The following is a 12,099-nucleotide window of genomic DNA, read 5'->3' as shown; positions in this document are numbered from 1 at the left end:
CATATGAAGAGCTGCTGGAGGTTATGGACCGCGCCACGGCCAGGCTCGACCTGCCGTGGAAGCGGGCTAGGAAGATAACGCCGCGGGGTCGCCTCGACGAGCGGTATCTTTCAGGCCATAACCACCCAGCTCCGGTGAGTCTCCCATTCCTTCCCGATCTTCATACTGAGATCGAGAAGGGCTGGAAAAAGCCGTACTCGGCGCGCATTCATAGTTCGTCCATGGCGAACTATGCTAATATCGAGGGATTGCGTGACCACGGCTATGAGAGGATGCCCCCTGTGGAAGAGATGCTAGCCTGCTATCTCTCCACAGGGCGGGCCTCCTCTCTCAAGACTCCCTCTCTGCCTTCTCCGGCCCTGCAGTTAACATCCCGGCTGAACGGCAGAGCATATGCAGCAGCAGGTCAGGCGGTGGGTGCACTGCACACCATGGCAGTGCTCCAAGCCTACCAAGCCGATCTGCTGAAAGACCTGGACAACGGTCAGGGTCTTTCCCCTGACCAGGTGGCTGAGCTCCGTCGCACCACGGATCTCGCTCTCCGTGCCACCAAGCAGGCCGCTACCCATATGGGCAGGGCCATGGGGGCTATGGTGGCTACGGAGAGACATCTGTGGTTGAACCTGGCTGATGTCGGGAGGAAAGAGAAGGGCTTTCTTCTCGACGCACCGGTTTCGCCATCTGAGCTTTTCGGTGCCTCCGTCGAGACGGTGGTTGAAAAGTTCAGAGAAGCGAAGACGCGCTCAGCTGCCTTCAAGTCCTTTATCCCTCGAAGGCCCAGGTCTCAGCCCGAACACCACAGGGGTCCTGCGCCGCCTCCTTCTGAGGAACAGAGGCAGGTGCAGAAGGCTAGTGTTGCATCCCGCGCTCCTCCTCCCCCTGCGAGCAGGTCTAGGAGGCGACGCGGATCGAGAGGTGGCAGACAGGATTTAAGGGAAGTCATCCAAGCGAGACAAAATTCTCGCAGGGGTCAGAGTAATACCTAATAAAACCTCTCCTTCCCTCGGTCCAGTCGGGTCGCCATTTTAATTCCCCTGTCGCCATTTAAGCTTCCTGCACTCCCCGGACCTATGATGTTCTTTGGTGGTTCTACCTGTATAGAACCCTAATTTACTGACGGTCTGGCGGTCTCTGAGGGGAGTCCCGCCTCTTTCTATGAAGCAGGATGCTCTTAAATGGGTGAGTATGATCCGTTTTTTACTTTGAAGGAACTTCATACTGTCTCAGGCCTGTGTATGTTTTCTCTCTCCACAGAAGAAATACGACGAGTCTACGGCAGACGCCCCCCTCTGATCCTATGGATTAAGGTTACGGCAGTGTTTTGCCCTCTCCACTCCACAGGCTGTGCGGTAAACCAACCCTTACAGCATACATTACACATAGGACCTTGTCCTCTTCAAGGTAAGCCCCCTAAGTCTTTCTTGGGTTTGCCCTTGATATGGTTATGCTGTCCTTTGCAGGCCTAGTGTAGACTTATGCCCTATTGAGACAGGAGCATAACTCCCTAGTTACGCCCCCCTTATGGCTGGATAGGCGTGTTGCCTGCAGGGTTAGGTTGCGTGTTGTATTTTTCCCTCAGAAAAAGGTGGAAACATCTCGACGGAGCACCCCTCCCTTCAAACGGTTGTATGGTGGTGTCCGTCTACACAACACTTGCTCCAGCACTATCAGGCTTCCCCCTTCAGTGGTTAAACGAGCAAAAGGAAATTTTCCTTTCTCCCTAGGTAAGCATCTTAAGATATTTATGGTTAAGATTGCACTTGTATGTTTAACTCTGTTGCAGACGGCCTGCGTGCGAGGATCCGCTTCGTGTCCTCTCCTAAATACGGTTTCCATGGAAACTGAGTGTCTACACCTGTTGAGACAGGCGTTCACTTGAATAGGAGTGCAGCAGACCGGAGTGCTCGCTGCGAACCCGGAGCAGGTTTGGTTGCTCCCTTTTCGGCGGAAAAGGTTCTTATTTGAGCTCCACTTGGTGACATGCTTTCCAGCTGGGGTCTTGATTCTCGGTCCATTTGGTGTGCGCTCCCCTTTCTGAGGAAGGGGTTTTTATGTAAATCTGAGTGCCACTTTGTGACTCTCTTCAAGTCGCCTCATTCTAAGCCTGAGGGCTGAGGCAGCACTTGATGTAGGATCTACACCCAGGCTGACGAATGTCTCCCCTACAGAGGGTTTGAGCATCTTTCGGTGTTTAACACCTTAGAAAGCCGTCACTCTAGGATCGATTCTCGCCCCCCAGGCCTAGTTCCACTTCCCTTTCTGAGGAAAGGTTCACGAAGTGTCTGAACTAGGAAGCTGCCCTTATTCATTCCGGAGCTTCCCAGAAACTTTCAAGGCAAACAGTGCTCCCCTTTCTGAGGGAAGGGTTTGTTAAGGTTAAGAGCTCACGTTCCTCCCTGTGCGCAGGATTGCTGGAACATATCTGAGCTCCCCTAATCCAGGGTTTCCTTCAGAGCAACTTCCCAGGACTGAGTGCTCCCCCTTCTGAGGAATGGGTTTTGTTAAGGTTAAGAGCTCGCGTTCCTCCCTGTGCGCAGGATTACTGGAACGGACCTGACCTCCCCTAATTCAGGGTTTCCTTCAGAGCAACTTCCTAGGACGGAATGTTTCCTCCCTCCTGAGGGTAGGAATCTACCAGGGACAGACCCTTGAGAGTTATGAATCTGCTACAAGGATGTTGGCGTGCCCCCTTTCCAGGGTTCACTTATAAGAGCACCACTCCTTGGTGGCCAAGTTCTCCTCCCTGTTTCCCAGGGTAGGAGCTTGACCTTCATGCTTCAGGTTTCTACTCTCCAGCCTTTATTCTGGATGTATGCTCCCCTCTATGAAGGGTAACAGTGAGAGCATTCGCTCCTGTTCGGTTGTGCAGCTCCCCTTCTGGTGAGATTGCCAGACCTTCATACAGGTCGCGTGGACCGGGCTGTGCACGCTTCCCCCCTTTTCATTAAGGGTTCCCTAAAAGACAGCAGTGCCCCCTTCTGGAGAAGCGATCCTCCCTATGGATCAGGGTCAGGATTTTTGTCCTCTACTATCGTCCACCATTTCAGGATGGTCTCAGCTCCATGTTCATCTCTGTTGACAGATAGCTTGCGAGCTTCTGTCCAGGGGAGGGTTAGTGTGGCAATCCCCTAACCATCAGGGTCATACCCTTTCTGTCTCTTCAGACGGCATGGAGCTGATAGTGAAACCCCCTGGGAAAACACTCCCCTTAAATCCGATCATGTCGGTAAGCGTCCCACGCTATACCTGGGCGTCTTCCAGTTAAAACCACAAGTGTGGTAAGTGCACACACACCTGGGGCACTTCTATAAAATCCACGTGTTGGTAGGTTCCCACCAAGTTTGAGTTCCTCTTTTAAATCCTTTTTGGTATGGGTCACACGCTTTGCCTTGTTCCCATCTATTGAAGTCGGCTTACAACCCCGGTTCCCTGGGTTCGACTCCTTTGATATCTTAGCTGATGTCTGCTGACCATCCACTATTGGGGCGCGCCACTACTAGTGGCCCTTTGAACGGACCCAGGACAGGTTTCTGCCCTCTTATGAGAGGCAGTTCCTGAGGGAACTAGGCCTTATGTTGCGGTAGTTTCTGGTTCTGACAAGTCTAAGTTTCCATCGAAGCTTAGCCGTTTCCCTCAGAAGGAATTACTATAATTCCAAGCCTGAGCTGTGCCCTGGGTTCTACCCAGTCTGTAAGTGGGTAACAGGTCAGGCCTCTGGCCGGGAGGGGTAACGTTTTGACAGCCGTCACCACGTCCTAGTAGGGGCAATTCCTCTCAGAATTGTTGCTTAGTGCTCGCTGGCTTAGCATGCACTCCCCTCAGCATGGCAGTGTTGGTATACCGTTCCCCAAAAGCGCCCTCTAGAGGACGCAGTGAGAGTTCCCTTTGGAAGGGAACGTCTCAGGTTACGTATGTAACCCTAGTTCCCTGAGAATAGGGAACGAGACACTGCGTCCTCTAGGCTTCCTCGCCATGCTTCGGACGGTAAAGCTTCAGACTTTGAAGATGTATTGTGTTGCACGGGCGCCTCTTTTATGTTATGGTCGCCCGGTAGTGACGCAACGGCAGCGACTGACGCGCCGCGGTGACGTCATACGCTGGCGCCGGCCATTTCATGTAGTTTTTCTATGCATTCTTCAGACTCGAGGCACGCTGCAGCGTTCCCCAAAAGCGCCCTCTAGAGGACGCAGTGTCTCGTTCCCTATTCTCAGGGAACTAGGGTTACATACGTAACCTGAGACGATTTCTCCCCTGAAAAACATGCCGCCATCATGGAGTAAAAACTACTCTGTAGGCTCTAATGGTTCCAAATTTAACAGAACATAGCTGCTTTCATATAATAATTTATGCATTTAAAATTTTATCATCTCTTTGGTGTGAGGTGGCATGTTTTTCAGGAAAGGAAGCAGAGAGAGAAGGAAGTGCTCATCAGCATCCGGGATCCGAGGAGCAGGAGGATCTTGTCTGGCCTTGATGGCTTCCAGCATCTCCTGCTCAAACTCTGACGGCTAGGTGGACAGCTGCGGCTTCCGCCTCGTCCTCGTCCTCTTCCTTGCCGGGCCTTCAAAAAACACAGGGCAATGAGAATGTTGCTAGATTAAGCATGTTTCACCAAAAAGTTTTATCTGGAAACTAGTCAAAAATGTTTTCATTGTATGCCCATTTTATTAACAAATTTTACACAGATCTTTGGTCATATAGAATGAATACACATTACAACTATTTATGTCGGTATTTAATTTGTAAATGTTTATTTTATTTGTGGTAACCTAAACAAATTTATAAAATGTTTTGTGTAATTCAATTCCAAACATTCATACACACCTTCAGATCTAGCCACAGAGGCAGGAACAGGGTGGGCAGAGGATTGTCTTCAGCGATCTTCATCCAAGTAAGTTCCTTTACATTCGTGTCTTTATACAAAAACGAGGACGGATCATATAATTCTCTGCGATTGCAGACGGCTACAATAAGCTTGTCTTCCATTGTTGAAAACAATATTTTTTTCTGCTCCCGCTTCATTCAAGATACGTGTGGTGACATCGCTAAAGTGAGACACTCTGATTGGTTGACGCACTGCGTCAAGTGCGTTAAGTCCGTCAAAAGTTCAGCTAGCTGAACTTCTGCGTTGCTTGCGTTTGCTGCGTTGACGCTTGAAACGCAGGTAACGCTTGAAAAGTTGACGGATCCAACTTATATATAATTGTTTCCCTGTCTCCAATCATTGTCTATTATGGGCACAAATTGTTGTTTTAGTGTGTCACAAAACAGATGAGTTTTGAGTCTGCATTTAAATGTGGCTAATGTATTAGCACATCTGATCTCTTCCCGAAGCAGATTCCAACTGCGGGCGGCATAATAGTTAAAAGCGGATTCCCCTTGTTTTGTGTGAACCCTTGATATTCCTAACTGACTCGATCCTAGTGATCAGAGTTTTCTGTTGGGTTTATATTCAGTGAACATCTGCAATGTATTTAGGTCTAGGCCATTGAGTGATTTATAAATGAGTAAAAGTACTTTAAAAATCAATTCTAAACAAACTGGAAGCCAGTGTAAGGACCTGAGGACAGATGTGATATGCTCTGATTTTCTGGTTCTAGTCAGAATCCTGGCAGCAGCGTTCTGTATGAGCTGCAGCTGTCTAATGGTCTTCTTGGGATGGCCAATGAGGAGCCCATTACAGTAGTCCACCCTGCTGCTGATAAAGGCATGAACAAGTTTCTCCAAGTCTTGATGGGAAACAAAACATCTAATTCTTGCAATGTTTTTGAGATGCTGATTTAGTTACTGCTTTGACATGGCTACTGAAACTGAGGTCTGACACCAGAATCACACCAAGATTCTTGACTTGATTTTTTGTTTTTTGACCCCTAGCGTTAAGGTACGCATTTACCTTATGAACTTCATCTTTGTTTCCAAATGCAATGACTTCTGTTTTCTCCTTGTTTAATTGAAAAAAGCTTTGGCAGATCCAACTGTTCATTTCATCAATGCGTTGGCAGAGAGAGTCAATGGGGCGGTAGTTATTTGGCAATAAGGCTAGGTAAATCTGGGTATCATCTGCATAGCTGTGATATGCAATTTGGTTCTTTCTCATTATTTGACTTAGCGGGAGCATATACAGGCTGAACAACAGCTGCGCAAGAATTAAGCCTTGTGGGACTCCGCATGTCATGGACGTTCACTTAGACTTATGTTCTCCTATACTCTCATAATAGCCTCTCCCTTCTAAGTATGACCTGAACTATTTGAGGACCATCCCAGAAAGCCCGACCTAGTTTTCCAGTCTATCTAGAAGAATGTTATGATCGACAGTGTCGAACGCAGCACTGAGATCTAGCAATACCAGCACTGATAGTTTGCCAGAATCAGAATTTAGGCGAATGTCATTTATTATCTTTATGAGCGCTGTCTCTGTGCTATGATGTGGTCTGAAACCAGACTGGAAATTATCCAGGTATCTATTTGAGTTTATGTAGTGGTTAAGCTGATTAAAGCATCCTTTTCGACAACCTTGCCTCTAAAAGGAAGATTTGATATTGGTCTATAGTTGCTCAATATAGTGTTATCAACATTGCTCTTTTTCCGAAGGGGCTTAACAGCTGCAGTTTTAAGGGAGTTTGGAAAGTCCCAGAAAGAAATGTGAGGTGTTCACCACTTCTAAGAGATCTGCTTCTAAACAGTTAAAGCGATGGTTCGGAGTAGATTTGACTACATTGCTATGATTCGGCCGAGTGGCACGCTGTGTGGGCAGAAAGACAGGTCCTCAGGTCTTTGCACAATTGAGGCACGGTTCAAAAACATAGAGTGTCGTCGGGGTCTTCCATCCAACAGCGAGGCCAGAGACAGCAACTGGTGGAAAGGCACCGCTGGGAATTCGAACCCAGGATCTCCTGTTTATGAGAGAGGCACTTTAACCAACTGAGCCACGGCGCCAAACCACTTGCAAGGCTGTCGGGAGGGTGACTCAGAGGGTCGAAACATCCAGAGGCGGGCCAGGTGCTGGTACGCTTAAAAGAGAATGTCTACAATTTTCTACTGCCTGAGGGCAACACTGCACAGTATGAGAGTTACCAGAAAGCCAAAAGCCACGACTCTGGTGGGACTTGAACCCACAACCTTTGAATGGTCTCATCTGGCAATCTAGAAGTCCAATGCACTATCCATTGCGCCACAGAGCCCAACAGGGGAACAAGCAGAGCCGTGTGAAGGCTGACCTTCCGGGTCTGTGGCCATCCAACGGTAAGAGAGCGCATGCTCTCTCTGCAGGAAGGACAGGCCCTCGGGTCTCTGCACAATTGCTGTGTTGTTTGAAAGGCAGAGGCACTGTAAGGGCCTCAGGTCCAAGGGAGAGCAAAATAATCCAAGCCGCTGTTTGAACCCAGGACAGGCACTTTAACCAACTAAGCCACGGCGCCAACCAGCATGTTAGTCGTGGGGATGGCGTCTTAGATGATGCATGAATCAACACTTCGAACGTCCTGCTGCCTCCACTTGATGCAAGACAGTGATTGCCATACCTCACTGAATTCGTTCTTGGGCATGTTTTGCTACCTTTTAAATATGATTGACCTTTTTTTTTATCAATGTACGCTGAGAACAGGAGGCCTCAAAATGATTTCTGCTTTACGAGGGCACCACTGTGCAGTACGGGCTTAACAAAATGCCAAAAAACATGACTCTGGTGGGACCTGAACCCTCTAACCTTTGAATGGCCTCATCTGGCAGTCTAGAAGTCCAATGTACTATCCATTGCGCCACAGAGCCTGTCCAGCTTGGCTGAGTGGCAAGCTGTGTGGGCAGAAAGACAGGTCCTCAGGTTTGTGCACAATTGAGGTATGCTTGTTGGACTGCAGCGCCACCCAAGGCACCGCTGGGATTTGAACCCAGGATCTCCTGTTTACTAGACAGGTGCTTTGACCAACTAAGCCACGGCGCCACCCCGCATGTTAGTTGTGGGGATGGCGGCTCAGAGGATGCATGAATCAACACTTCGAACGTCCTGCTGCCTCCACTTGATGCAAGACAGTGCTTGCCATACCTCACTGAATTGGTTCTTGGGCATGTTTTGCTACCTTTTAAATATGATTGACATCTTTTTTAAATCAATGTACGCTGAGAACAAGAGGCCTTAAAATGGTTTCTGCTGTCCGAGGGCAACACTGCGCAGTACGGGCTTAACAAAATGACAAAGAGAGCGACTCTGGTCGGACTCGAACCCACAATCTTTGAATGGCCTCATTTGGCAGGTTAGAAGTCCAAAGGCCTATCCATTGCGCCACAGAGCCCGTTGGTATAACAGGCTGGCCCACTGAGGGCTTTTCTTACAGATTTGTGCCCATCCAGCTCGGCCAAGTGGCACGCTGTGTGGGCAGAAAGACAGGTCCTCAGGTCTTTGCACAATTGAGGTACGTTCAAAAACATAGAGTGTCATCGGGGTCTTCCATCCAACAGCAAGGCCAGAGACAGCCACTGGTGGAAAGGCACCGCTGGGATTCGAACCCAGGATCTCCTGTTTACAAGGCAGGCGGTTTGACCAGCTAAGCCACGGCACCTCTTCGGTGGGATCCGTTAGCCTGGGATGCTATCCTTCAAAAGCAGGTGAGAGGGTAGTGTTGCAAGAGAAACCGCCCGCTGTCCTCGAGCTCCTCTGTGTCCCCATTCTCCGTCCGTTTTTTGGTAAAGCACGAGCTCGGCTGTATTGTGGCGCGCGACCAAAGGAATCGCTGGGATTTGAACGCAGGATCTACGCAGGACCTCCTGTTTACTAGACTAGCCTGACAGCACATTCGCCCTCCGGGAGGGCGACTCAGACGATCCAGGCTTCCAGAGAAGAGGCCAGGGGTTGGCTGACTGGGCGCTGGACAGCTTTAAGGAGTTTGCCGACAACTGAGTCAGGGAGTGGTTTGCAAAATTAACCACTCGCTGCCCTCGCTATCCCTACCTACTCAACAGCCAAATCTCGTTGAGTATGGATGTGATCTGCACATCTTCCGCCATGTTGTCATTATCATGTGACCAATGACGTTATAACAAGTGCAACAACTTAACATATAGCGACGGCTTTAATTAATCTTTCTATAAATATTTTGATATTGATGAAATTTGTTCATTTTGTGGTCATGTTGATGAAACAGCTGTTCTTTTATTGTGATTGTAGTATAACAGATATGTTTTGGGTTCATTTAGGTTTTTGTATTTTTTAATTCTTAAAGAAATATTTTTTGTTTGGAAAACCCAAATTCTTTATTTTTTGAATAAGTTATTTATTTTGTTTTATATTCAAAATTGTTTATCCACACGCAAAGCTATCTTAAATTCTTGTTGAATTTAATCCTTTTTCATCCCTGAGGCTTATCAGTAACAAAAACAAATCCAATTTTTGATAAACGATGATGTGAATATTTGGATTATTCAGAGATATTCAATCATATTTCCCCGTGTATATAATCGCATACTATGATGTAAGCAAGCCTAGATGTTTTTAGATTTTGTCATTATGATTGTTCATTGTTAAAGATCAATACCACCTTTCCCTGAGCTTGTAATTGTAAGTTAGGTAGTATTAATAATAAAAACAAAATAAGCACAACAGGTGCTCAAACACCTCATAGCATCAGTAACACAACAACTCTACCTAGTACATCTTCCCCCATGTTTGCAATATCTGCACAAAGGAGACGTGGATCCGCTGCTTGAAGATCTTGTATTTGGAGAAGACAGTTGACTTTACACTCAAAAAAATTAACTATTACTACTTAGAGATTAAGATTACAATGATAATGATAAATGCTGACCTATAATGAATTATATTTTTAGTAAAACAAGCATGTTATTTTTTACAATCAAGTAATTAATTAATGCATATGTTAATGAAACTTACATTTTATTTACAGACAACAACATGGATAACTGATTAAAATAATACATTAAAGTAACCATGAACATAAATAAAGACACATGGAACAAAGCTTTATTCAGCAAGATGGCGACTAAGGCGGGGTCCCATCACGTTACTACTGCCATCCAAGTGTCCAGTCAAGCTTCCAAGGCAAGTCAAGTTAAAGCTGTGTTTCCTGAGTCCAGTCAAGTTAAAGCTGTGTTCCCTGAGTCCAGTCAAGTTAAAGCTGTGTTTCCTGAGTCCAGTCAAGTTAAAGCTGTGTTTCCTGAGTCCAGTCAAGTTAAAGCTGTGTTTCCTGTGTCAAGTCAAGTTTCCAAGGCAAGTCAAGTTAAAACTGTGTTTCCTGAGTCCAGTCAAGTTAAACTGTGTTTCCTGAGTCCAGTCAAGTTAAAACTGTTTCCTGAGTCCAGTCAAGTTAAAGCTGTGTTTCCTGAGTCCAGTCAAGCTACAGCCGTCTTTCCCGAGCCAAGTACTGTCAAGATGGCCGTCATCCCAGAGCCAGCTCACATGATGGCCCACGTACGGGACTTACCGCTAATGACTGTACGGACAGCTAGGATGGTACTTCATCACATCCCAGCAGCTACAGCTGTCGATCCTGAGTCAAGTCACATCACAGCTGTCGATCCTGAGTCAAGTCACATCACAGCTGTCGTTCCTGAGTCAAGTCACATCACAGCTGTCGTTCCTGAGTCAAGTCACATCACAGCTGTCGATCCTGAGTCAAGTCACATCACAGCTGTCGATCCTGAGTCAAGTCACATCACAGCTGTCGATCCTGAGTCAAGTCACATCACAGCTGTCGATCCTGAGTCAAGTCACATCACAGCTGTCGTTCCTGAGTCAAGTCACATCACAGCTGTCGTTCCTGAGTCAAGTCACATCACAGCTGTCGATCCTGAGTCAAGTCACATCACAGCTGTCGATCCTGAGTCAAGTCACATCACAGCTGTCGTTCCTGAGTCAAGTCACATCACAGCTGTCGATTCTGAGTCAAGTCACATCACAGCTGTCGATCCTGAGCCAAGTCACGTTATCGCTGTGGTTCCTGAACCAAGCCAAGTCATTGCTGATCTTCATGAGTCAAGTCAAATCACAACTGAATTTCACAAACCGAATCACGTTTCGTCTGACCGCCCAGCACCAAGTCTCGTCTTGTTTGATCGTCTGGATCCAAGTCTCGTCCTGTCTGTCTATTCAGAGTCTCGTCGCGACATGTCTGCGCACAAGTCAGCTCCTGAGGTCACGTCTGCTCACAAGCCAATCCCTGAGACCACGTCCCAGGCCATAACGAGGCTTCCCTGCTCCGCCCCAGCTCCTGCCTGGTCACAAGCTTGTTCCAGAACTCCCCTTGGTCAGAGAGGCTGCGCCAATGCCTCCAGAGGTGTCAGCCTTGGCTGTGGAACCTCCTATGGAGGCGGCATCTCCCTATAAACTCTTTGTTTCTCCCCTTGTTCTGTTAGCTTCCTCTGTCCCTGCTCTCCCCAGGTTCCGGACCAGGATGCGGGTACCTGTTCCGCCCTGGAGGGCTGCTCCGCCTCCTGTTCCGCCCTGGAGGGCTGCTCCGCCTCCTGTTCCACCCTGGAGGGCTGCTCCGCCTCTTGTTCCGCCCTGGAGGGCTGCTGTGCCTTCTGCCCCCCCTCCGGCTTCGCTCTGGAGGTCCTTTTCCCAGCCGGTTCTGCCTCAGTCTCCTGGCCCCCCCACCGCTCCCCTGGACCCCTTTTTTTTTTCTTTTCTTTTGTTTTCTTTGTTGGAGCGTCTGGAAGCCGCTCCTTGGTGGGGGGCTATGTCACAAATCTGGTTGGTGCTCTGCGGACCGCCCACCACCAGATGTCACATTCACTGTATCACTACACCCAGACTGTCACTTCTCTACCGTACTGATTGCGTCATACACCTGTGGCCAATCAGTAGCGCTATATAGTTCCGGACCTTCCTATGCACGTCACGGATTGTTATAGATGTTTTTGCTGTTTTCTAGCTCCCTAGTTTCCTAGTTCTCTCGTGCTTTTTGCTCCCGCCCGGCTTTGGACTTTTGCTCGGATTATTGGACCTCTCTCTCGGATCACCCTTTACGGACTTTGCTCGCCCCTGTTTGGACTATTGCCTGCCTCACGGACTTTCTTGTGCTTCGCCTTTGCTATACCTGTCTGCTATCCTGTTTGACCCTGCCTGTATGACCATGTTTCTGCTTCGTC

General features: G+C 48.1%; 4 non-coding genes across 4 annotated transcripts; all 4 read right to left on the bottom strand.

Annotated features, from left to right (window-relative positions):
• Positions 1-6,861: 6,861 nt before the first annotated feature.
• Positions 6,862-6,936, bottom strand: trnam-cau (transfer RNA methionine (anticodon CAU)). Its single transcript has one exon. It is a non-coding gene; the product is annotated as a tRNA-Met (tRNA).
• A 155-nt stretch (positions 6,937-7,091) lies between these two features.
• On the bottom strand, positions 7,092-7,181 carry trnar-ucu (transfer RNA arginine (anticodon UCU)). The gene is given in 2 exon segments: positions 7,092-7,127; positions 7,145-7,181. It is a non-coding gene; the product is annotated as a tRNA-Arg (tRNA).
• Positions 7,182-7,865: 684 nt separating this feature from the next.
• trnat-agu (transfer RNA threonine (anticodon AGU)) lies at positions 7,866-7,939 on the bottom strand. Its single transcript has one exon. It is a non-coding gene; the product is annotated as a tRNA-Thr (tRNA).
• A 542-nt stretch (positions 7,940-8,481) lies between these two features.
• Positions 8,482-8,555, bottom strand: trnat-ugu (transfer RNA threonine (anticodon UGU)). The gene has a single exon. It is a non-coding gene; the product is annotated as a tRNA-Thr (tRNA).
• Between the last annotated feature and the right edge of the window lie 3,544 nt (positions 8,556-12,099).

The sequence above is a fragment of the Garra rufa genome, chromosome 25 (genome assembly GCF_049309525.1).
Source record: "Garra rufa chromosome 25, GarRuf1.0, whole genome shotgun sequence".
NCBI classification, from domain to species: Eukaryota; Metazoa; Chordata; class Actinopteri; order Cypriniformes; family Cyprinidae; genus Garra; species Garra rufa.
The sequence above is the reverse complement of the archived record's forward strand: the minus strand, read 5'-3'. Positions and strand labels throughout refer to the sequence as shown.